This window comes from Podarcis muralis, chromosome 9 (assembly GCF_964188315.1).
Source record: "Podarcis muralis chromosome 9, rPodMur119.hap1.1, whole genome shotgun sequence".
Taxonomy (NCBI): Eukaryota; Metazoa; Chordata; class Lepidosauria; order Squamata; family Lacertidae; genus Podarcis; species Podarcis muralis.
The window spans coordinates 80,035,079-80,061,695 of NC_135663.1; the positions used below are offsets into that span (position 1 = coordinate 80,035,079).

At 43.4% G+C, this 26,617-nt stretch overlaps 1 long non-coding RNA gene across 6 annotated transcripts; it reads right to left on the bottom strand.

Annotated features, from left to right (window-relative positions):
• Nucleotides 1–1,309: 1,309 nt before the first annotated feature.
• Nucleotides 1,310–10,692, bottom strand: LOC114604443 (uncharacterized). Of its 6 annotated transcripts, none has more exons than XR_003708309.2 (4): nucleotides 8,588–9,528; nucleotides 8,279–8,447; nucleotides 6,796–8,111; nucleotides 1,310–6,706 (listed from the first exon to the last, which is right to left on the bottom strand). It is a non-coding gene; the product is annotated as an uncharacterized LOC114604443 (long non-coding RNA). The 6 variants fall into 6 exon arrangements; XR_013394294.1 differs by having other exon boundaries at nucleotides 1,310–6,902; nucleotides 7,945–8,111; nucleotides 8,588–9,517; XR_003708306.2 differs by lacking the exon at nucleotides 8,588–9,528 and adding an exon at nucleotides 10,520–10,692 and having other exon boundaries at nucleotides 1,310–8,111.
• Nucleotides 10,693–26,617: the final 15,925 nt, after the last annotated feature.

Here is a 26,617-nt window from a genome sequence, read left to right on the forward strand (position 1 = left end):
CACATATACGCATGGCACGGGGAAATACTAATTCATACCCAAATATGGCAGGAGAGAGCTGGAGAGCCCTTGGAAGTTGCGAGGAGACCTGACCTTGGAGGAGACCCGTCAGTGAGGGCAGAGGAAGACCCAAAGAGACCAGAGGCACAGCAGGGCATTGTTTATGCTGCTCAGCCTCCCTGCCTAATAGCTGATGTGCGGTTAGTGCAGCAGCAGCAACAAGAACTGCTTTCCCACACGTCCTCCAACTTCAGTCCTAGTTGTGAATATTTTTGGATATACTATTTTTGGTATAGATTGAAGAGAGAGTGGCAGAGAGGATGTTTAGAGGGTGCTCCCCGCGTGATTTCACTTATGTGCCTGGGGCCCAGAACACAACCCCCACATAAAGTGGGGAGTTGCCTGTACAACATTTTGAAGTACAACTTTATACCATATTTAAGTAAGCTTTACTTCAGAGTTTTACTATTTTCCCTCAGTTTTAAAGTGCTACAACACTTCTTCATTTAAGCAGTATTTTACTAATTATTGAAACTTCAATGATACTTTCCACAAGTTTTCCTGGGACAGATGAAGCTAACCAGCCTGTAATTCCCAGGATCCCTTTTTAAAAATTGGTGTTACATTGCATACTTTTCAATCCTTGTTTCATTTTATTATTTATTAAATTTGTATACCGCCTTGTACCTGCAGATCTCATGGCGATTCCTTTCGCTTAGTGTTATGTCTGTACATAATACGAATCCCCATGACGGGGTGAGCTCCCATTGCTCTGTCCCTGCTCCTGCCAACCTAGCAGTTCTAAAGCATGCCAGTGCAAGTAGATAAATCGGTACCGCTGTGGCGTTTCCATGCACTTTGGTTTCCGTCACAGTGTCCAGTTGCGCCAGAAACAGTTTAGTCCTGGCCACATGACCTGGAAAGCTATCTGTGGACAAACACTGGCTCCCTTGGCCTGAAAGCAAGATGAGCGCCGCAACCCCATAGTCACTTTTGACTGGACTTAACTGTCCATGGGTCCTTTACCTTTTGCCTATGGCTGTAGTCAGGCGCATTGTTTTGCTCCAGACAAGTCATGAACTGCAGTCAAGGTTCATCCTTAGCTTACCACTCACAGTATGTCTTAGAGAGACAAAGTACAACTCCAGGTTTTGACATAAGACTGATCAAAATCTTGACGTAGCTAAAAGCAGTAGGACTGGAAGAGAAGCAAAGCTGTGAGTACCTGCACACTTTTGCATTCATGTGTAGCCATAATGAAAACGGCCATTACCACACGTTTATTGCAAAATGAAGTCAGGAACAATGCTTTCAGGATTTTGGAAAATTTTAATATTCATCCAAGTAGACAACTTGTACTCAGGTATCATGGAAGATCATACTGTACAGATTAATTTCCTGAAAATATATGTAGTTTTAAAAGTTTGTAGCCAGAATACTACAGCAGTACCAGCACTTTCAGATTATAATGATAGACGATACAGTGGCAAAATCCTGTCTTGATTTCTGGCCCAAAGGAAGAAAGGCTTCTCTATAAATATATATTTTTTAAAAGGTTAGAGGAGATGATTGAACTGGTCCACCTTATTAGGTACATAATACTTTCAGATCCCCTCCTCCCATAGAGAGAGAGAGAGAGAGCTTTGAAGACTAACTGCTTTAAAAAGTGCTTTTTCAAACTTGTGCTCAGATGCGTTTGAACTTGATCTTGGTTTCCTGCGTACAGTAACTGCATTTAGATGTGATTTGCACTTCCACAGGTACCTTGATGTGAAGGTTTAAAGCTTAGTTTTGAGAAGAGAGACTCTAGGAGTATATACTATGGCTTCTTTTATAATGGCTATAAAAAAAGCCTCCCCTTGAAATTCGAGATTTTTAGTTTGGTCTATATTTCTACAACACCCATATACACACAATGAACTACATTCTTTCCCTCAAAGCACTGCAGGTAGAAGTATCCCCAGAGAAACATGCTACAATATTGTAGTGACAACCCCAGATGCACAAAAGTCATGACTCAGACCAGCTGAAGCTGCTTTGCTTTTGTAAATTCTTGCTGGGACAGGCATAATTTGGCTCGATTCTGTAATAAAGTTATATTCAGTATATTTTATTTGTTCCATACTTTCCTGGCATGGGAAGAACAACAGCTCACATGTGTTGAATTCTAATGCTGAAAACCTCTTTTTGAGGCAGTTTGCTTATACCACTTACTCGTAATCAAGGCATGTCAACAAAAGAAGCCATATTTGGAAATTGTTGGGTTGTTTGACTAAGCAGTATCAGACACATTCACTGGCCCCCATTCAAAATAAACTCAGCAACTTTATGAAAGTGAAAAAGAAATCCCACTTAAATTTGGGGGAAATTGGCAAACTTTGTGCTAATCAAGCTCCCTGAAAATATGTGCAGAGCATGCAGGAAAGAAGATATTCTGTTACCTTAGTAGTCGGTATCGGGGACATGATCCACCATCTCCTCACTGGAACAAATGTGAACTGCACAAGAGCTCTAGGAAGTTCCAGAGGAGTTTTTGAGAACCCCTCTTTATACCAAGGAGGTTTGCACAAAAGATCCTTGCAGAAGGCTGTGCCCCTTGTTTTTATGTGGTAAATAGAATATGCATATGATGATAATGATTACAGTGGTACCTCAGGTTAAGTACTTAATTCGTTCCGGAGGTCCCTTCTTAACCTAAAACTGTTCTTAACCTGAAGCACCACTTTAGCTAATGGGGCCTCCTGCTGCTGCCATGCCGCCAGAGCATGATTTCTGTTCTCATCCTGAAGCAAATTTCTTAACCCGAAGTACTATTTCTGGGTTAGCGGAGTCTGTAACCTGAAGCGTATGTAACCTGAAGCGTATGTAACCTGAGGTACCACTGTAATCTATAAAGTTCCTAAAATTTACCAAGTGCTAAAAGAGTTGCACTGAGCGCTGATCAGAAACACATTCCTTCCGCACAATCTAAAAGGTGCAGCACAAAAGGGAAAGGAGAAGGGGAGGGAAGAGGAAAACAAGGAGATCCAGACACCAATAAAGGTTGCGAAGTGGTTTTAAAAGATGCGTAATAACATAATAATGTGGGTGGCGCTGTGGGTTAAACCACAGAGCCTAGGACTTGCCGATCAGAAGGTCGGCGGTTCGAATCCCCGCAACGGGGTGAGCTCCCGTTGCTCAGTCCCTGCTCCTGCCAACCTAGCAGTTCGAAAGCACGTCAAAGTGCAAGTAGATAAATAGGTACCGCTCTGGCGGGAAGGTAAACGGCGTTTCCATGCACTGCTCTGGTTCGCCAGAAGCGGCTTAGTCATGCTGGCCACATGACCCGGAAGCTGTACGCCGGCTCCCTTGGCCAATAAAGCGAGATGAGCGCCGTAACCCCAGAGTCGGCCACGACTGGACCTAAAGGTCAGGGGTCCCTTTACCTTTAATAACACAGTAGTGGTTACAATAACCAAATTTAATGGAAACAGCTGAGGGATGGGAGGGGCCACATGGAAGCTGAACCAAAGCTGATGGAGTGAGCGCTGACTCCCAGTTCCTGTCTGCATCCAGGTGGAATGGCAGCTCAAAGATGAGAGTTAAAGGACAGGAGCCAATTGAGTTAGCAGCTCTGGGGCATCTCTCCTTCCGCTGCAGCCTGGGGCAAGAGCTGCCACTGGAAGAACATTCAGAGAGAGGAGGAGCCCATTGGCAGCCGAGCCAAAGCAGTTGCCTCATCCCTTGAGGGTGTCCGAAACGAACAGAACTGGCACTAATTATTTTGCTTTATCATTATTCAACCCACTCCCCAAACCTATACATGCCAACTCACACACCCAAGAATAACAACATCTTGTTTAAAACACATTGCTTAAGAAGAAATTTATGTGATTTCTCAGAAAGATGCCGCGTGGCGGGGAGAAGACTCCATGCCCTGGGACCTTCCGGTGAAGTGCAGGGAATTTTGTTGGTGGTTGATGGCATCCATCTGTCTCCAGAGGCAATGGAGTGCCCCTCTGGGAGTACTGGAGAATCACAGCACCTCCTGTGGCTGCAGAGAACTAACTGCTGCCTCCCACATTGTTTTTGCTGTGCTAGGAGCACAAGCCTAGGCAGTGGGCATGGAGGTCTTGGGCTGCCTAGACAACCAGACCACCCCCCGTTGCTATGTCCTTCAAAGGAAAGCAGAGCAATGCATTTTTGCATCCTTATTCCAGGGCTGGGCATGATGCAGTTCTTAATGTTTAAAGTTGTTCTATCCAGCTTTCTTTTGGGCAGCCCACAGCAGCAGCTTACATGGGGCAGCCATAGGGTCAGGCTGCCCATGAGGCAGACTCAGGCAGCAGCTTCAGGCAGAGGAACACAAAGATTTGGGGGCTCTGCCCCTCTAGCACTGGCGGAGAAACAGCAGCAGTGGCGTCCACTGACATTTCACCTAAATCTTGTGAGCTCTCATACACTACATGAGATCTTGCTGGAACTTGCAGTCACCACCACTTTGCAGGCACTGCTGCACAACCCAGGTAAGGAAGGTTTTGGCGTGGGGGCAGGGGGCTTTGGAATTCCACCTCCAGTTACAAAATGGGCTGCGTCGCCCCTGGGCAGGCAGGAGGGAATAGATGGCGATATACTTAGCTTTAGCAATATTGCATTAGAAGGTGAAGTTTGGGTTGGCTTTCTTCAGTCAACAGTGGCCAATGTATACTGCCGCCTCTACTGCTTTCAGTGATCATGGACGTTTTATATTTTTAACTTTTAATGTGGAAAACGAAAAAGTGTTCAAAGGCCAAACTCTTTTATGTGTATGTTCTCCATATTCCTTCAGGGAAAACTTTGTCTGAATAAAAATCAACTAAGGATGTCAGTTTCCAAGAGTAAAAGTAAGTTAAACATCAATAGAAAATGTAATTACAGCTACTCTAAATTTTGGCAACCTCACTAGAATGACCAAGATTGGGCGGGGGGGATGAATTTTTTAAAAAATCAGTCTTCTTTCCCAATACAGAGACTGAACTTGCTAGCAAAACAGTGGGGGTGTTACCAAAACATACACCTAGAGTTGCCTTATTTCAAAAAGTAAAATTCCTGATACCCACCAAAATTGTTAAGCTTTTTTTGGGGGGAGACCTAAGCTTTTTGATTTTAAGCTTTTTGAGCTATTTCCACTGCTTTTCCATCGCGTTGCCATACATCCGGGTTTTCCCTGACATTTTGCCAATTCGGCAAAATTCCCCGATGCCATTTTTACACCCAATAACAAAGATATGTCAGGAATTTTCCTGACATATGCCAAGCCTACATACAGCACATTCTCTCCTAAAGAGCCAAATGACTTTATTTGTACATTACATGTACCGTAATTTTTTTGTTTTGCCTTGTCCCCCACCTTTTATTATTAACATGTGGCCTTTTGCAGTGATGACTGAGATAGAAGTAAGAGGCAAACTTAATAATAGGTCAAAAGCAACATTAAAAAATCAAATGTGGCAGCAGAGATACAGGCAAGAGTGTTAAATTGTGCACAGGTCAATTATAAGTCCTAGTGATGATGAAACAAACAGGAGGGAGAGATCAAAAGGGAGGCAAAACTGTATTCAGCAGGAGATAACTTCATGGGGGTGGAGAATAACTGCAAAAATGCATTTTGATTAGGGGTTAAAATTCAGCCTTTTGAATTTATTCTTACCAGGTTGAATAAATAAAAACATAATGTGTGAGCTACTTCCCCTTACAGTTAATGCAGCACAGATACGTACTTTGCTTTTTGTTTTTTTAAAATCTTTTTAAAAAACTTTCATATTCTTATTCTTGTAGATTTTCAGCACTATATCAAGCCTGCAAACTTGTGACCCACCAAGTTAAGCATGGCTCGCAAACAAGAGTTGCCTGGGATTGCAGAAACAGTTGTCGGGCACAATGCACAACTAGCAGGCTGTATTTGGCTTGGTAAATCGTAATGTATGCAGACCTAGTTTAGGATTGCAGCTCAAAAAATGGGTCTAGCTCACTCCTATCACGCTTTTCTGGGAGTAAGTCCTGTTGAAGATGGGGACTTATTTCCAAGTAAACATGCACACAGTTGTGCTGTACATTTCCTTTCTCCTCGGTTCCCCACCTCTTTCCAGCCCCTCTCCAGATTTAACACTTCCGTTTACTTTGCCCTGTCATGGAGTACTTTCAAAGCATTTGCTTTCGCATTCTTCTACCTCAGATTTCCAGAATTCTTAAAGTTTGCTTTAAACACTCAATTTCTTCAGACTATAGCTTTCAGTTTCTGTCACATATTCATGAAACTAATCATATACAAGCATATAAAGAAACGCAGTAAAGGTATTACCAAGTATTACCATAAGGGAGTCTTTCCATTATTCTCATAAGATTGCATGGTTTCCCCCCCCCAAAAAAAAAGATATCCTGATGTTACCTGTAATTTAATCTGGAAAAATCATTCACATTTGAAATTGTTCTGCACTTTAAGAACTCAAGGAAGGGCTTTCGGTGGAAATTGTACTTCAGTGCACATTCCAGTGTGCATTTGGCTGCATGGAAACCCTTTTCCTTGTCCTTACTTCTTTTAAAATGCAGAAGATGATACTGTCCAACTGTCCAGTTTCACATATCCTTCCAACTGAAAATAGGCGGATACAGTGATAGCAGGAATCAAGTTTTGATGTCATTAGCACGAGGGGTTTAATGAGTATGGTCATACCACAGCATGGATTGTCTAAAGAGGTAAACACCACAATGAATAATGGAAAGTTTCAGCAAGAGAAAACTGCATAAGGAGATTACAAAATTTATTATGAAATTTACCTGATTGTTGGGAAGACTGGCTGCCTAGAATACCAGGTGCAGTCAAACCACAAAAGACTTCCAAAGTGAAATGTGGGCCGGGAGGGAGGGAATCATCTGTCTGTGCTCTAAGTATGAAGAGAATTGAGAAACAAGATTTTTTTATCTTGCTGTTATCTCTCCTCATACATGTTTTGCAATCCTTTTTATCACTGTAAACACCAGCAAAATCTGTGAAAAATCGTAGTGGGAAGATGATGGTGATGATGGCAGTGGTACACATTTACAAGTGTTAAAAACTTTTATCAGCTCCGGTGTTGGCTTTTCTGGATAAAATAATCAAAATTTTAATTTGAGTTTTACATATCAGTCAATGCAGTCTTAGTGTCCCCTAGCTGATATTACATTTGCTCTAATGTCTGGTGTTGCAACTAAAAAGGAAGACTATTAGCAGGGGTAGAATTATCACAGGAACATTTATTCTAAAATAGAAGCAGTCTCTCAAACCTATGATCTGTGTTAAAAACAGGAATAATATTTGCTTATATCTCAAATTTTTGTTCAGAATAAATAAACTCACCAGCTTCCCATACTTACTGTGGAGATGTTGCTAACAGATAATATCTGAATTTTAGAATCCTTTTGATGCAATGCAGAGAGCAGTTGTTGATCACAAAGGCTGGGTCAGGAATGAGTTTTACTCCTGTTAACTCAAATGCTTAACCATAGGATGTAACTGCCATGAGTTCATCTATTTCTGTTCAAGCTGTCACAAGGACCAATTTCTCCCTATTTGTACTGAAGCAACAGGATCCTAAAATTCATATGTAGGTTACTCATATGGCCACAACGCTGTATCTTACAGCACATTTTAAAGCATGTCCACTCGCTATGTGCATCCAGGGAAATCTACCTTACTATTCTACAAAAGCTTATGCTATAATAAATTTGTTTGCCTTCAGGTGCTATAAGATATGGGGATGGAAGTAAGCTTTTTTCCTGTTGGTCCCATAAAAATAAAATATTGCATACATATCCTTAGTTAGTATGATACAATTACACAGTAAATATTCAAATCTTTCCCCTTCTGTTCTTTGCTTATACCATATTTTATGCAGGAGTTAAATCAATACACTCAAAATTGAGTACATCTGTTAAGATGATGGCCACCTTTGCCTTGGCAGGAACTTCAAGTCCTCTTCAGCCATCAGTTTATCACAGCTTGGGCTTCTTTATATCAGCGACATTTGAGAAGAAATCCTATGCATAAATATCCAATGAACCAAAAAGTTCTTAGCAGCCCGTGAAAATCTCAGCTTCTTGAGGGTGCAAATTTCCTGCAATGGTGGGGAAGAAAATCAACCTTCTGCGTTTTTCTTTTTTAATATCAGAAAATTAAACCCCATATAAAATTATTCAGGGGATTATCACAGCACCAGAGAAATCTCCGCCACCGTGCCACCCCTGCTGCAACTTTCATCTGACAAATTTCCCCATTGCTTACCTGAGAAGTGGACCCTCCCGGCTCCTGCATCTTCGCCTTCCTCCTGTGTCTTTCCCTGTGCAACAGAACTTTGTGGCGGATCCGGCCTTCACTTTCTTTCCAGGATTCTTCCAAAAGTTTGCAAGCCATACAGAAGTGGGGTGTGTGTGTGATGCTCTCTACTGCTGATCTTCAAATTAATTGAACAAAGCAGAAAAGAAACCACCAGTACACCTGCGGGGACACTGGAGGGCGCTAAAACAAAAAGCAAGTAAACATTATAACCAATCCCCCCCCCCCCCCAAACCAAGCAGGCACTCTTTTGCAAACCTGCAGGAGAGCCCAAGAATCTGAGCCTCCTGGTTATGGCAGGTATTTACTGAACTGTTTCTCAAAGGAAAGTAAAATGGCTGTAAAACTTCTTTTTACAAATAGTTGTGCAGATGAAAGTTGGAACTAGGGCTAGGACATGGTACTGCCACTGAAAAGAGCACCTCAGATTCTCCTTTCTCCCATACATAATATGAAACATCTGATGGGCTTTTCGGGCAGGGCACTCCTCTTCATTGGCCGCCTCCTTTGGGGGTGGGGAGAGATTCTCAGAGCAGCAGCACCATGTCATATGTTTTGTATTGCTGCACAATAAGGCTGCTGTTTTTGGTGGCAGCCAGGAGCCTTTCAGAAGGTTCAGTTGTGGCCTGCAGAAGCTAAGTGGGGCTGCATTAATAGCGCTTCTAAAATGCATTGCATTGATAGGATTGCAGGCATTTTATAAAATGCACAAGGAAATGTTCTCGGCTGGCTGCTATGTGCTTTATAGTCTCAAGAACAGAAAGCAAAATGAAAATGTCTTCATGCATGTATATTAACAATAGGAAGAATATACATGATGGAGACAGTAAGAAATGCCTTTTGCGCCTTTAAAATGATGTTTATTTTAGATTCTTCGGTTACTGGTCATTTGGCTTTATTCTCAGAAGTATGCTATTTCATGTAAAATATTGGAAGAGGACTGTGAGAGGCTTTTGGCAGACTGTAGTTATACAGCCCCTAGTAAAATACAATCATCTTTGGTGGATATATAATGAGGTGGTTTCTTATTACATAATCGAGGAGACAATGTCTTTTATATGCATTTTGCTTCACTTTTCACACTAAATTTATCATAATAAGCATCTGCTTTGAATAAAGAGAGTTTTGTGATAATTCAACCATGACCTCTCTGGAAGCACAAATGATTTTGCTTCACTTTCTCAGACTGGATTATTCTTTTGAAATGTTCCCCCTTTACTTTATGATAATCACTGTGTTAACATGAACTGATTAATCCCATCAGCCAAACATTGATATTATGGCTCAAATGGACTTTCTCCAGAAAGCCTCTGGCGATGACACCACTGGTTCCATCACTGCAGCTAAAGAAATTCAGGGGTGTTTACACTGTCAGTCAGTTTGAAGGCTGAGCAGAAAACCATACGAAATAATATATGTGACATTCCTTTTCCTAATACAGTACATAAATGGGGAAGCCATTACCAAGAATGGGTTCCACATGGAACTGGACAAAAAAGTGCCTCAAAGCAGTGAGCCTGTGTAAGTGCTGGGCTGAAATCATGGGGAGCGAATCCCATTAAACTCAGTAGGACTTTTCTTTGAATAGAGTTGCTTTTAAAACTTCTTATTTCTTTAGTTCATGATGAATTGTTGACTTAAAGTCCAAGACTATCCCAATATGTTTTGGGACAGAAGACAGAAATTGAACTAGTTTCCTCTCTTACTAAAGAGCATCCCAAGGTAAAGGAACTTGCAATCTGTATATAACACTTCCAAATATTTTCATTGTTCTTTTTATAGTCTTACTTCAAACTTTTAGAAGCAGCCTTCTCAAACTTCCTATCTTTCCATTCATAAACAGAAGAAAATGAAAATGAAATATATGACCCACGGCAATGAAGACACATTTCAGGAATTGTGACACAAAGCCCCTCAGCCTCTTATTAGCAAACCAAACACCGCCTTTGTTTTTTGTGCTGATGTTGGTTTTCACTGCTGTTTGAACGACCTTTTATTGTCTCTCTATTGTCGTGTAGCTGCCCTGCTCTCCTGCATTTAAGGCCACAACTGTTAGCTAGGCTTCCCAAACGTTGCCCATGAAGTTTCTGCCACGGCTTAAATCAAACATTTTCCAAAGAGAAGGAATGTGTTGCCATGCTTCTCGTTCTGATCCAAACAACCCATGTTAAGCCACGACTATAGACTTACGCTACAAGATCCAAGAGAGTTCGCTCTGACTGGGTTGATTAAAAGGCAAAGAGCAAGATGGATGGAGTCAGTTGTGATCCGCAGGCTTCAGCATCCCGCTGAGAGCCAGTCTCTGTCATTGTGCAGGCCTCTGGGTACCAGACTCGCCAGGGTCTTCTCAGCTCTAAAAGGAAAGTGGGCTTTGTTTGCCTTTAAGCATCTGCAAACTCTACTGACACATGATCTGCCCTCTCAGCAAGACCACTCATTAGACTGATTATCACTTCAAAGTTTTCATTATCATTCATCTCTAAAGGCAATTAGGAATGGGTGGCTTTGAGTATCAGACGCTAGGTGACACTATGTGACTCATCTTTATTGATTCTTTTTTGGCAAAAGACAGTGATTGAGATGATAGGATTGCAGCCTACCTGCCCCTTTGACTGGTAAAAGCTGAAGGAAAAAATGGTGTATAATTAACTGACAGTTAATATAGGTTCTGTTTAGTCTTCCAGGAACACAATAGGGCAGGTTGCCCAAAAGGAACAAAGTAATGAAAACTCCTTTGACAAGTTAAACTCTAAAGCCAACTGTGTAATTATCTGACAGTTTTAAAAGACAGGGGCTAAAGAAGGCTGTCTTTCCTATTAACGAGACCCAAAGAATTCCTGGGTGTGGATAATAAGGAGTCACAAACAATAACAAGAACAGTTAAAGGGTGTGTGTGTGTTTCTCTAAGAGCGTAGTTTAGGGACCATTTTCCTAAGAGGATGTTTGAAAAGAGAATGTAAATGTGATTGAGAAATGAATTTAAATTATTTTCAGGGCTCTGTTCTAACCTTGTTTAAGTAGTACCTTTAGGTACAACATCATCACGATCCTACCAGACAGACAGGTTTTATCAGTTCTAGGTTACAGGCAAAGCAGTCACAAACAAAGACATTTCTGTCCCCTTAAAAATTTCCAGCATCACAACAACAAACACCTAAAAACTTACAAGTTTTTGCACAACCATTTTGTGAGATAGAAACATTTTCTCTGACGTGACTTACCATGTGAGATTGTCACACTATAGACGTGCAGTGGTCGGTCCAAGCACAGACAAAACTTAAGGTTTCAATGACATTACTATCAGGCTTAAGAGCAGGCGCAAAAGGCAACCAACTTTAAAAGCCATGCCTTTTTTTCTTCCGTATGGCAACGTAACTAGATTTATTATTATTAATCACCTTTATTATTATTAATTACCTGCCCTTTACCAGCGCAGATCTCAGAGTGGATTGCAACTATTAAAATTCAGTACTAAAAAGAGTTAAAACAAATTAGGTAAAGGTAAAGGTACCCCTGCCCGTACGGGCCAGTCATGACCGACTCTAGGGTTGCGCGCTCATCTCGCTCAAGAGGCCGGGAGCCAGCGCTGTCCGCAGACACTTCCGGGTCACGTGGCCAGCGTGACTAAGCGGCATCTGGCGAGCCAGAGCCGCACACGGAAACGCCGTTTACCTTCCCGCTATAAAGCGGTACCTATTTATCTACTTGCACTTAGGGTGCTTTCGAACTGCTAGGTTGGCAGGCGCTGGGACCGAGCAGCGGGAGCGCACCCCGCCGCGGGGATTTGAACTGCCGACCATACGATCAGCAAGTCCTAGGCACTGAGGTTTTACCCACAGCACCACCCGCGTCCCTCTAAAACAAATTACACTCACAGAAAATGGACAGGTCTCGAAAACAGACATTTCAGCGTAAAAGACATGCATCTTCAGCATTTACCAAAATCTGTATGGTGAAGGCACCAGATGCTGCCGGGTCCTCAATTTATGGAATCCCTCCCTGGCTGTTGGTTCCCATGAAAAAGAGCACAGGCTTCGCAGGGAATGGTTTTGCTCACTGATTCCCAACTTAATTCCATAGTTTCACTCAGTGATAGAAAACTCTTCAGAGTAGCTCAACACATTTTGGAGTAGAACGCCCCTTCAGGTGCTTGAATTGTAATGGTAATATAATCTTAAAGGTAAAGGGGGCCCTGACCATTAGGTCCAGTCATGGCCGACTCTGGGGTTGCAGCGCTCATCTCGCTTTATTGGCCGAGGGAGCCGGCGTACAGCTTCCAGGTCATGTGGCCAGCAGGACTAAGCCGCTTCTGGTGAACCAGAGCAGCGCACGGAAACACCGTTTACCTTCCCGCTGGAACGGGACCTATTTATCTACTTGCACTTTGACATGCTTTCGAACTGCTAGGTTGGCAGGAGCTGGGACCGAGCAATGGGAGCTCACCCCGTCGCGGGGATTCAAACCGCCGACATTCCGATCGGCAAGCCCAAAAAATTCCTCTACAACCTTTTCAAGCTGGTTCTTGAGTTGCTTATATTTTAAGAACAAGGCATTTTTAATTTTAAGAATTTCTGAAGCTCCTGAAGAAGGGGTACTGTTTTATTCCAAAGCACTTTGACCTGCTTGTGAAGAGTTTTGCATCAAGGAATACTGGAACTGTTATAGTTATTGTATTTGAGGTGTCTCTCCCCACCCCCACCCCTTTATTTTATTTTATTTTATTTATTTCCTTATGCTCAATTCACATAACATTTTTTTGGATGTGTAAGTAATTGAAATGAGCAAATAATCTGATGCTCTGCAAAATTACCATGCAACAAATGCTTTGGTCATGAATCTCCTGACATCTCCCGGATGCGCAGCAGTGAGTTCTGGTGCTGCTTTCCCCAGCTGTCTTTGCGTCTTAATCTGAGCTAAACAAATTATAGGTAAAAGGCTTTAATTGGAGTGTTGTTCACTGAGACACTCAACACTGGATCAATTAACGAACAAGATAAGTATAGTAAACAAAGATAACATTTTGTTTAGATGGGATGTTGCCGATTACAGACCCTCCAGAAACAGCCTGCACAGGATCACAATTAAATAGCATTATCTTTCAAAGTGACCGGTACATTTTGTTTACCTGTAAGGCCTGCTTATAAATCCTCACTGACAGATGCTGATGTTCTTTTATTTTAAAATGGATCGACTTGCGCTTCCTTTGACACAGTGCCCATCATGACTTTGAAGATGCAAAGAGTGAAAGTAGAAGATTTGTAGGCAGACTTTAAATCCACTGGTGGAAAAGGGAAAAATACCTGGGCTATCTTAAGACCAAAGACTCACCTAATTCTGCATCCTTTTCCATGGTGGCCAAACCCTTCTGCTCTTGCTAGCTCACAGCAACTAGCGGGTTTCACATAGCCATTAGGACATAGTCTCTAGTTTACACAAATTTAAGGAGGATAAAGCTATCTCCATATCTTGTGGGAACAAATTCCTCAGATTAGTATGCACTGTGTGAAGTGCTTTATTTTATCTGTTCGGAATCACCAGTAATCTCTTCTGCATCCTAAATCATCCCCACCACCACTGACTCCAAACTCTTATTCACAAAATTGACTTTTTGATCTCAAGATAACCAGGTGACATTGCTTGAATCACTTCATGGCTTCCCAGCGGCTTGTGCCTTCTGTCTTCTGAAGCATTATCTCGGTTTCTCCTATAGTTAATTAATTAACATAGGAAGGATTTCTCCCTACTCTCTCCCATCAGAGTTTTTGCCTGCTTCAGAAATATGTGTTTAAAATGAATACTTCCTTTCATCAAAATTAATTCTGCTTTTGGTCATGTATTTCTGTTCAAAGCAAGAATGCTGGATAAATAGGAATGCAACTTGCAACACCAGCACTGATTTCTCAGATGACCTTATCAATTACTCTCAGCCCCTCTTCTGCACCAAGAGAAAGAGCTGAACTTGTTTCATTTGCTGGAGCCACCCAAGGCTTATATACAGGTAAATTAAATCCAAATAGATCCCTACTTAGGGTGCTTTCTGATCTAAGAGAGCGCAGCATGTTTTAGCTATACTGACTATACAGCTATGCAGATCAGGGGCACTGTTGAGGGGGTGCCCTGGATCTTTCATAGTGGACCCTAAATCACCTGACCTTTCCGCCCTTTTACTTTAAACTTTTAAAAAGTTTTGCTTATAATAAGGTTACCAGATGTCCCTGTTTCCCGGGGACAGTCCCCAGATTTACAAATCAGTCCCCTGACAAAATCCATCTATTTAGTAGGAAGTTGAAAAGTGTCCCCGGATTCATTGAAAAAAATCTGGCAACTTTAGCTTATAAGGCAGCTGTGCCCACTGCAAAGTACAGTGCTAGCTGTAGACTAGGTCTCCTGTGCTGACAACATTCGTAAGACAATTGCTCTTAAGGTCACAGATACATAGCTGGCATATTGTCTGGTTTGGCCCTGACAGACAGCATTTGACATCTGAGATGTACCAGTATGTTTTTGAAGACACAACGTATTCCTGTGACTGTGCTTTGTTTTAACTGTTTTTAAAACTGAACAGTTTTATAACTGCTTTAATGTTACTGTAGAATGTCTTCCTTTTATTCGTTTTTGGAAACAAAAATATAAATATTTGATGATGATGATTAATACCCTGCCCATCTGGGTGGCTTCCAGGAAAATATTAAAATACAATAATTCGTCAAATATGAAAAGCTTCCCTAAACAGGGCTGCCTTCAGATGTCTTCTAAAAGTCAGATGGTTGTTTATTTCTTTGACATCTGATGGGAGGGCGTTCCACTTTTCAGGCTGGTAAATTGGGTTCCATTTTTTAGGCGGAGTGAAGTAGCCCGCCTCAGGTGGTGGAATCCCACAGGGCAGTGTCTCCATGGGTGCCACAACTAACCGCCCCGCCACTGCCACCGGGGTCCCATGTCTGTGGCAGCTGCCGTGGCTTCTGGCAAAATCTCACAGGCATCTCACAAAATCTCGCCGGAAGCTGCAGTGACCCTGATAAGTGAGGCTTCAGCGGGGGGTACGGGGGACCCTTTGCCCATTTTGCCTCTGGTGGCGAAATGGGTTGGGCTGCCCTTGCATGGAGTGGTCTTGGGTTTCCCATTCCCATGTGCTTTATTATAACAAACTCTAATAATCCATCTCTGCTTCTGTACAATCTGATCCTAAGATCATCCCAATACATTTTGGTCCCCGAGGCATAAAATTCAAATGCCACACACACACATTTCCACTAATAACATGGGGTAAATCCATTGCCACACAAACAGAACCATTGCTTCTGCGTTTCCATTAATTTCAGTGAGTCAAAACTCATTGGGCTCATTGGGATCAGGTCTGCTTGAACTACTAATTCTTCTGAGAGCGTTTATCTGCAAATATAACAGAGAAAGAAAGAAGAATAAAAACATTTCCAGCTGACACTGACAGTAAAAAATTTACATCAACCCTACTTTAAATTTATAAATCAATATAAGCAATCCATATGTCCAAAATAGGTATCTATGTAAATGAGACTGATGATTCTAAGCCATCTGTTTAAATCCAGAAACAGCAGTAAAGTCTTCACGCCAGTGAGTATTAGTACATGGCTGAGGCTTGTTCTTCCTGCCATAGTCCCAGTTTGCCCAGATACACAAAGATTGGTGAACATTTCAATAATGAATTTTTGAAAGACAGACAGAAGATAGGAAAGATGCAACTGATCTTCTGTCATTTTCATGATTACTTGCAGAAGTAAGAAATGTTTGGTTGACACATGGACCTCCTGTGGCAGACAAAATTCCCAGCATGGCAGATTTTTAAAATAGGAAAGATCCAGTAGTGTTGCCTCACATTTGTTTCTGGAATGCTACAGGTGATAAATAAACCACATTTTGCTGACTATTTGCAGTAGCTACATGGTGTGAATCTTTGTGGGGATATGTCCCAATTAATTATTCTCTTTGGCCCGTTTCTAATAGTGCCAAATGCCATATGGAACTATTAAAATGTTAATTTACATTTACTATTGTAGGGAAATTTGCTGTGATATTGTGCAATTACTCAACTTATAGATAAGGCTAAATGGACCATAATTGAAACCACCTTTGAAGATGGTTAATGTTTCAGTCTTTGGTTTTAAAAGAGCTACTGTTCCAGAGAACTGTGTAAACTCTGTGAGTGGGCAGGGGATGGTGGAGAGGAAAATTAAATACGAACCCCAAAATTTGGGATCCATAGCATAGGTGGGTGGAGATGAGAAAGGCCTTTGTCTGAAACCCTGGAGAAGATTAATCTTCTTTATTTATTTTTGGATTCATCATCAGATCTCAGGGCGGTTCTTCCAAATACTGTTCCAAATGTCCTCAGACAAGCTCATTAAGCTCTTCTCTTACATTAATATATAAATTCTTTCAATTTATATCCCTCCTTCCTTCCAAATCAACTGGTAAACTGGTATACATAGAAATGTCTCTCTGGTTTCTTAACTATAAAGTGGTACCTTGGTTTGTATATGTTTTGGATTAAAAACATGTCAAACCTGGAAGTGCATGTCCTGGTTTACAACCTTTTTTTGGATTACAACCCATTTTTGTTGGAGGCCCCATTGGCGAAAGCACCAGACTTCTGGAATGAATTATGGTTGTAAACCCAAGGTACCACTGTAAATATTCCATATCTAATAAATCTTCTAAGGTTAGTTCTTTGCTGTCCCAGTCAGTTGTTTGAAATAATTGCTCATCTGCACAAATTTATAGTACCTCCTAGTCTGTTTTGAAGTTGCATGTATGCTCTCACATAACTCTCCTCAATCCAATCCTGAAATACCTATCTGCATAATATTGAGCTCAAGATTTAAAAGTGTCAATGAAACCATTATTAAATTCTGGGTTAAATTGAGCATGCTGCATTATAGCCCAAAGGGTATTGCAATCAGATTCCCAGTTCAAGGTCTGTTGAAGCTGATGGGTAGAACTTAGAACCTGTCATCTTCAGCAGCAATTTTGCAAAATGCGATTGCTATAGGTAGCCAAGGTCTTTAGTAAGGATGAGCTTGTCAAGCCTTTCATGAAACACCTCACCCCAGCAGCTACAACCCTCAGCTTTTTGGAAGAAGAGCAAGATAGAAATGTGATAGATATCAACATATTTGTCCCCTAATCCTAAGTATTTGTGTAGGCAGAAGTAACATACCTGTTACACTAGACAAAACGTATTCTTGGGGATGTGCTACTAAGCTGTAAGCAATATGCCATACAGTGGCTCCACATTGTGGAGGTGGAAAATACATCTGACCTACGTGTGGGTAATTGTCTGTGCACCTAGGTTGTTAGACCCTTTTGCATCTCCTGTTTAGTCTTCCTTAAAGCTCTTGTGCCCTTCTCTACCCCTCTAGCAATGAACACACCATACATTGTTAAGTAAGTTTAAAAACATTACTTACTAAAGCCAAAGGTCTGGTTCATGTGTTATTCCAGGCAGGAGTAAGGAGAACACAGATAGATTACTCTTGGTTGCAAAATACAGCATATAGTTTCAAGCATGTGGTCTAAAGTTTGAGCAAGTTCAGGCACATCTGTCCTGGTGGATTACGTGGAGAGAAGAGAAAGGAGCAGAAACAGCTTCACTTCCTCCATCCCAGCGGTAATGGGGCATGACCTAGCTGAGTCTAGGAACAGACGTCTCTGGTCTTAACCCCTTCATGTACTAACTAGCACTTATGCATAGTTATAATTGACTGCAATTTCCCACACACGTCTCCATTCCTACTTCCTATGCTGTGGCCACCTTCTTGCCCTGCCCTGGACAGAGGGCAAACAGCAGTGACTGCTACTGAGAAGGAGAGAACTGGCACATGAGGAAACATGGCTTCTACACATAACTGCCATTACTACTTGCCTGCTGACACTACTGCTAGCAGCGACCACCATGGCATTGTCAAGATACAAAATAGGTGAATGAGCAGCGGTGGCTGCTGCTTCAATCCAGCACCCTGGCTCACCTGCTCACTTGCCTGGGTGGCAGACTTTGCAAAGATGCAGCTGATGTTTCTTGGTCATCTTTCTTTGTCCTTTTGGTAGCAATGGCTGGTGCTTCTGGTGGATAAGCAAGAATGGGCAAGCAGCTGCTACTGCCTCCCCTCCACTACTGTGGGACAAAGGGAAGGAAGAAGAGGGGCTGCCGTTGCTGCCACAGGCAGCAGCACATATGTCAAATGATAGACAGAAGGGGGTCAAGGGCCCAGTCCCCCAGTGGAACAGCAGTACAAGGTGGGGGCCAATCATCCATTGCCGCTGCCACCCAGAAACAAGGTCCGGTGGGCCTTCCCAGGCTCTCAGCAAATGCTTGAGGACATCAGCTCTGTCGTTGTATTTCATGCAAATCATGACCACAACTGGGGCAAAGTTAAGCACTTTTTAATCCTGCGGCTTTCAAGAGCAGACTTGTCTCCCCCTGAAATCAAAGGCACCTAAGACTGCTTAATTAATTTTCCTTTAGATGGTGAGAAAATGAATCTTACACGTTTGGCTTAAGCCAGCATTTCCAGAGCAGCATTTCTGATTCTTAGCTTACATGTGTGTTCCGTTAATAGGCATAATCTTGCTGTAATGTGTCCTTTTGTTTTAAAGGGCTTCACCTTTAGCCATCCATTGCATAACACAAGAGGATGCTGTTTCAGTTTGGGAGCTGCAAGTCCAAGGGTCTGTGACCTTGGTGCCTTTGGGGTGGACTGAGCCCAATCAGGAAAGGCTGCCACTCCCAGCTCCTGCCACCCCACCTTCTAAGCATCTGTGGGTGCTCAAACAGCAATTTCCTCCTCCGTAATCTGGCAATTACAATGTAGTCATGGAGTTGTCTTTCTCCATCGCTCTCCCCCTACCCCTCCCTTGATCTCGGTGCCTTTTCCAGCTTTAAGTTGTTAGAAGTCTGGCTTCTTTAGTCTGAGGGCAGAAAGATACTGATAATTTTTCTTTTGATCTGTTATTGGGGAAAACAACTCCACCAGGAAAAAAAGATACAGGGAACTGTGTGTGCAAGAGGACAGAGAGGCGTTCCATACTTAGAGTTCCATACTTAGAGCTGAACTCAGTTCCCATTTCAGTGATCAAGCAGCAGCGTGAAACTTAATTAAACTGACATGTCTAAGTGCTAATAATTGCAGTGATTTTTCTTTCATTTTTTGCCTTTCCTTGAAGCATTGCTTCTATTGCTCTGAGTGAGAGGAGAGCAATGTTGACTTTCCTATTTCAGGACTGCACTTGTCAAAATGACTGAATTGTTAACTTTAGTTTTTAAATGCAGGATCATCACCACACACTAGTATTATCTATCCGTTTGCTAGCATCCTGATACTGTCTTCACAGTTCCATCACACTGTCATGCAGCCAAGAAACTGAACTCAACAGCCGTCAAACAACTTCACAACTAAGCAGTGTTGCTCCTTCAGCTCTGACAGGGAGAACGTAATGTGTTTCACCAGCCCAAGAAACCTCAGTCTTAGCCACCCTTAAAGCTAGATATATACCTTGACAGGAAAAAATGCAAGGATGCCTTTGAGCAGCCACCACTGGAAGATTTGTAGTGCCACATCACAATCCTGGATGTGCATGAAGTCAGGGAAGGGGAGGGGAGGGCACTGGCGGAGGAACAGGGGGGTGGGGGGAGTGCATCACCTCCGGCAGCATTGGGGAGGGGGTACCACCATGGCTGCCCCCCCAGACACGCACTGCGCATCCCCCACCGCGCCGGGCGCCACGCCCGCAGGCTGTATGCCAAACCCCTGGGACGCGCACCAGCTGTGCCCCCCGCCTGCTCTCTGCCCCCAGTGACGGAGCATGCAGCTTCACCAGAAGGGAGGGGAGCAAAAGTGAAGGGAGCTTGCACAACAGCCATTGCATGGCATAGGAACAAGAAGAGAGGGGTCCAGAGGTTTCAGTGGTGGCATAAAACAATGGCAGAAGTTGGAGGGAGGGAGGGAGGGAGGGAGGGAGGGAGGGAGGGAGGGAGGAAATGGAGAGGAAAATGTTGATTTTAAAGAACAGCAGAGGTTTGAGTACAGTACCTTAATTCTATGAAGGAACCATGGAACATCTGAGAACTCTGCATCTCTCACATGAGGCAGCCGAGGAACAGAAGAGAGAGAGAAGTTTGAGTACAATGAGAAGGGAGAAATGCTGAAAGAAGGAAAAGTGACTGCTTTAAACAATGGCAGAAGTTTGAATAAAGTAGGAGTGGAGAGACAATGAAAGAAAAAATGTGGTTTTGAGCAACGACAGAGGTTTGTCCACTAAAAAAGTAAAGGTAAAGGACCCCTGGACGGTTAAGTCCACTCAAAGGCGACTATGGGGTTGCGGCACTCATCTCGCTTTCAGCCCAAGGGAGCTGGCATTTGTCCACAGATAGCTTTCTGGGTCTAAACCGCTTCTGGTGCAACAGAACACCATGACGGAAACCAGACTGCAAAGAAATGCAGTTTATCTTCCCGCTGCAGCAGTGCCTATTTATCTACTTGCACTGGTGTGCTTTCGAACTGCTAGGTTGGCAGGAGCTGGGACAGAGCAACAGGAGCTCACCCCGTCAGAGGGATTTGAACCACTGACCTTCTGATTGGCAAGCCCAAGAGGCTCAGTGATTTAGGCCACAGCACCACCTTGCCCCTTTGTCTACTACCAAAGCAAGACAATGGTCCAGCACATCCATTGCCACACCTGCAGATGTAAAGGAGTACAGTGGTGCCCCGCAAGACGAACGCCTCGCAAGACGGAAAACCCGCTAGACGAAAGGGTTTTCCGTTTTGGAGGCGCTTCGCAAAACGAATTTCCCTATGGGCTTCCTTCGCAAGACGAAAGCCCATAGGGAAATCTCCGGGACAGCGGGGAAGCGCAGCGCGTCTTCCCCACTGTCCTCGGACCTCCTCCGAAGCCTGGCGGCGGGCGGAGAGACCTCCTCCCGCCGCCAGGCTTCGGAAGGCTGCTCAGAAGCTAAAGAAGCCCCCCGCGACCCTCTCCCGGCTGGAGAGGTGACGCGCGCCTATGGCAGGAGCCTCCATAGGCGCGCGTCACTTCTCCAGCCGGGAGAGCACGCGCGGGGCTAAAGCAGCCCCCCGCGACCCTCTCCCAGGTGACGCGCGCCTATGGCAGGAGCCTCCATAGCCGAGCGTCACCTCTCCAGCCGGGAGAGCGCGCGCGGGGCTAAAGAAGCCATAGCCCCGCGACCCTCTCCCAGCTGGAGAAGTGACGCGTGACTATGGCAGCAGCCTCTGAAGGATGCTCCGAAGCCTGGCGGCGGGGCGGAGAGACCTTCTCCCTGCGCCAGCCTTCGGATGGCTGTCCTGAAGACTTGGGGTGGGAGAAGGGTTTTCCTTCCCACCGCCAACATTCAGAATGCTGTTCTGAATGTTGGCGGTGGGGAGGAAAAACCCTCCTCCCACCGCAAGCCCCGGGAACAGAGGAGAAGCGCTGCGGTGGGGAGAAAAGCCCTTCTCCGCACCGCCAGCCTGGCAAGCGTTTTCCATAGGAACGCATTAATTGATTTTCAATGCATTCCTATGGGAAACCGTGCTTCGCAAGACGAAAAACTTGCAAGAAGAAAAAACTTGCGGAACGAATTAATTTCGTCTTGCGAGGCACCACTGTACAGCTGTGTGTTATCAGCATATTGCTGACAACATACTGCAAAACCTCAGATACCCCCACTCAGCAGTTTCATGTAGATATTAAACAGCATGGAGGATAAAATTGAACCCTGAGGAACCCCACATTGAAGACTCCAAAGGGCTGAATAGCATTCCCCAAGCATCACCCTCTGGAAACAACCATCCAAGGAGGACCAGAACCACTGTAAAGCCAAAACGTCTCTCTCTGGTCTATCTGAACTAAATATGATAGTGGGTGCTCACAGAGCTCAGCTGCTTTAAGACCAGAAGAAGAAGAAGAAGAAGAAGAAGAAGAAGAAGAAGAAGAAGAAGAAGAAGAAGAAGAAGAAGAAGAAGAAGCCATATACTGTTTCAGAAGCCTTGTGGCCCCTGTTTCTGACAACATGCTTGGGTTCAATACCTTGAAACGAGTTTGCACAGTGTTTTGTTAAATTAGCAGCTACAGCAACAGGAGCTGCAGGAGTGACTGGAAGTGTCTCAAAATTACTAGAATCACCAGGTGTCCTTGGTGTCTTGCTTCTCAGAAAAATTTGGAAGTATATTTTTCCACAAACAGGGGCAAATAGACTCCATAATAAAGTTGGTGCCATTAGTTTTCTCAGCTGTGGACTGAAGCATAGCAAGGTGTACAGTTGATGGTTCATACACAGAGATATAAAGTATGTCATATCTTTATTTCTTACCACTTGGAAACAACTTTGACTTGAAATTTTGGGTAAATATCTCACATAATATTGATTAAAGTTCAGTGGCGTCGCCAGGGCCCCAGTTGAATGACTTTGAGAGCCAGCCCATGCCTGTGAATTGCCAATTGGACATTCCTGCCATACCTAATCATATCAGCCATCAGAAATATTATCACTAAACAAGTATTTATATACCAGTCTTCCCAGCTGGCTAACTGCAGCCTGCCCAGGCACTTTAATTTGCTGCTGCTGCTGCTGCTGCTGCTCTGTTTCCACCCACCTAATTCTGGGACAGGCATCTCTCTTGATCTCCGTTGTCCTTGGTGCAAAGAGGACAGAGGAAAGGAAGGTGCACAAGGAATTATTAGCACCAAATGCCACTGGGGCAACAACTATTTTTTCAGCTGTCAGCATGGAGAAACTGGCGCCACAGAGCTGACCACCAAGCCTTAAAGCTCCTGGCAGCTAAATTTCTCTGTTTATGAATTGGTAGTATGTTGAAGCACAATTTTAAGATAACGAAAAATAAGATTAAAATAAAGTCAGCACACCAAAGTAATTCCACATGGGAAAGTTCATTGCTGATTACTAGGTCTGGAACACATGTGAGGCAGATGAAATGCAGCTTCCCCAGCAGAGGCTACTGACAGATGGAACTCTTTTATCTTTGCCAGGGAGATAAACATGCATGCTTGGTTGGTAGTCATTATTTACAACAGCAAATTAAATCAGTTTTAACACTTAGAGATTCATGTAAAGCACATATTATCGGGTAATTGTTTGAAGCTCTCCTTGGTTTTCCCTTTGGAAGCTTGGGTTGTTTTCTGGAGCAGTTTTTATGCATTTGCTTGACTTGCTTGATGATGACTTTCATCAGACTTTGCTTGGAGTTTCTTCATCATGCCAAGCGATCCATTGTTTGAGATGCTTTCTGGTACATTTGACAGTGTGTTCTGTTTCTGTACCTCAAAGAAGATGGCTCTTTTTCAAGCCAGCAGTATCTATACGTTGATTCAGAACCTCCCGTTCCCTGATGAAGTACAGTAAGGGAACGGTGGTGCTTAAGGCCGTGCTGGATTACCAAATAGGCAAAGTAGGCGCTGGCTTATGAACCCCACACCTTTTAGGGGCCCCACAACAATGGATCAAAATAATATTGATCTGACCTTGAAAGAAAATTACAATCCAGCTTTCTTCTTTCAATTTTATCCTACTAGAACGCATGCCCGAGGGAGCCCCTGAGATTTCGTCTGCCTAGGGGCTTCCACAGGGTTTAATACAGCACTGACTTTGGGGCAGATATTTAGGGGTCCCGTTCAGCAGAAGGAGCTGGAGGGAGTCCAAATGCAGCAGAGCTGTCTCACCCCATGTTAGGTTGTGGGTGAACATATCAGACGACACAGCGATTCTTCAAACAGCTCTTGTTTATTCACAGGCCAGGACAGAACTGAACTGAAGGGCTCAGTCAGCCTGCTTATATAGAGCTCCAGTACAATGTAACTGTAACAATTTTCTAAAACTATGCAATCACTGAACGTCACTTTCAATCCCTTATTTGCATAACTATCTACAGTATCCCCCTGCTGGCCCAGGGTGAGAACTTCAGTACATAACACCCCTGGTTCAAATACATGAAGTAACATGCATTTGCATAAAAGGGAGTAGGTTTCTCTGCTGCCACCCCTGACCAGGAAGACCAAGTCTTGCAGCACTACTTCATATTCTGATGCCTGCTAAAATAATTCTGCTCTGTGTTGCATCTCCATCTGAGGTTAAAATGGTGAGGAGGGTTGACAGGGCCCGCTCAACAGTGATGTTGAGGCTCTGAGACTCCTTCCATGGGAGGCCCATTTGGGACCCTGACTCTACTGTTAAAAAGTTGGTGAGGTTCTCTTAAGGTAAGTTTATGTTACTTGACTCAGCTTCTGAAAGTTTTAACTACAGTTTGATTTGGCGATGGGGTTGAGTGTTTTGTTTGGTTGTTTTGTTGGATGTTGCAGTTTTGTATTTTCTTGTCTGAAACCTTCCTTTGGAGGCCAAAAAAGTGCCATATCAAAGGCGTGCAAACTAATGGCATGCAAACTAATGGCATTGCAACCAAGTTTTGCTCTAACTGGGCTTAATTATAATTATAATGAAACCAGCGCCTCTCCTTGTCAGTGACCCTCATCCTGCAGCCTCAGTGCTTGCCCAGTGTCTGGCCATGGTAAGGAACTGGAGCTCGATGCACTGGCAGGGATATTGCCCAGCAGGGCTGCCCTGTTGGGCAAAAGGGAATGAGCAGATCAGGGCAAGGTGCCAGGCCAAAGGGCCAGGTTGCAGGCTCACGCTGCACTCCTCCTGAGAGGCTTGGCTGCACCTGGGTTTTGGGGGACCCTTCCTACCTCTCCTGTTGTGCGTTGGCAGCCTGGACAAGAACCAGGGCATCTCCAGCACATAAAAGGCAACCTGTCTAGGGCTGGTCCTGTAGCCCTGCGCTCCTGACCTCTACGACGGGTTCATAGGGCAGGGCAGCAACAAATATTTTATTTGTTTGTTCACTGTACCAAATGTTTTCAGGGCAGGCCACAGAAATACCAAGAATCATACAAAGACAAACACACACAATGGAACAACAGGGCACAATGCTGCCATTCAAGTGTTCAAGTGTTTAGAGAACCAGTTGTGTGCATAGCCATAAAGTAGGGTTGCTACATGTCTGGAACTTCCCAGACATATCCGGAATACTGCAGTCTCAGAATCAGTGTTAATTTTCCAAATTATTACAAATCAAACCAAATTACTTTAATTTAATACAATTTCTTAAAATCAGGTTTCCCACTCCTGTTGCAAACAACTTTTCTGTCCGGATTTTCACTGTTTGAAATATGGCAACCCAACCATAAAGCCAAAAACTGGAGTCCCAGGTTTCCTGGAAAGGGGTTTGAACAAGGTTTTAATAGAAGAATATCCCCCAACACTGAACCTGGGTGATGAGCCACAGTTACCCCAGGACCCATGGCTGTTTGCTGGGGCCAAGTCTCCATCACCATGAATTCACTGGCTCCTTCTGTAGGTGGATGTCATCACTAGCAAAATCCCTGGTTGGTGGGCAGTGGGAGAGTTTTCATGAGCACTATGACGATGTGTGCCATTTTGCGTTTGTGTGTTTTTCCTTGCCGGGCTGAGCACAGATTGGGTGTGGCATCTGTTATGCCAGTGTATCTGGTCCTGGCAAAATGAGCGTTCAGGATTCCTCTGTTTATATAACTACTGTATGCAGAAAATGTATCATTTGAGAAACCCAGAGTATCCTTTCAAAAAAAATGCTAGAGCTAGCGGCAAAGACTTCGGACATACAGTAGGATATAAAACTATTCCTAATCAGAAATGATGCCTTGTTCACGTAGAGAAAGAAAGACAAATGGGATATTTGAGGTTTAAGTTTTCTAAGAATGACCAGGATCTGGTTATAATGTATAAAATGAAGCAAATATTGAATAATTGAGCTAAATCAAAGTTATATTAGATGGGAAGAACTGCAGTAATAAAAATTAATATCCTATATTTAAATAAAATGATGAAATATGATCTTGTGTGTTGCTTACCCCCAGAAGGTGTGCCTAGGATTGCTGGATGAAATTTACGGCATGTAATGCCTTAAGAGAAAACATTATGAAAATGATTTATAGGTGGTACATGACCCCAGTCAAGCTTGCAAAAATTTACCACTTGCCTGATAACAAATGTTGGAAATGTAAAGAAAATGAAGGTACATTCTTTCACCTTTGGTGGACGTGCCCAAAGATTAAGGCGTTCTGGGAAATGATTTATAATGAATTGAAAAAGGTATTTAAATATACCTTCCTGAAGAAACCAGAGGCCTTTCTCTTGGATATTGTCGGCCAAGTGGTGTCAAAGAAGGACAGAACATTTTTTATGTACGCTACAACAGCAGCAAGAAT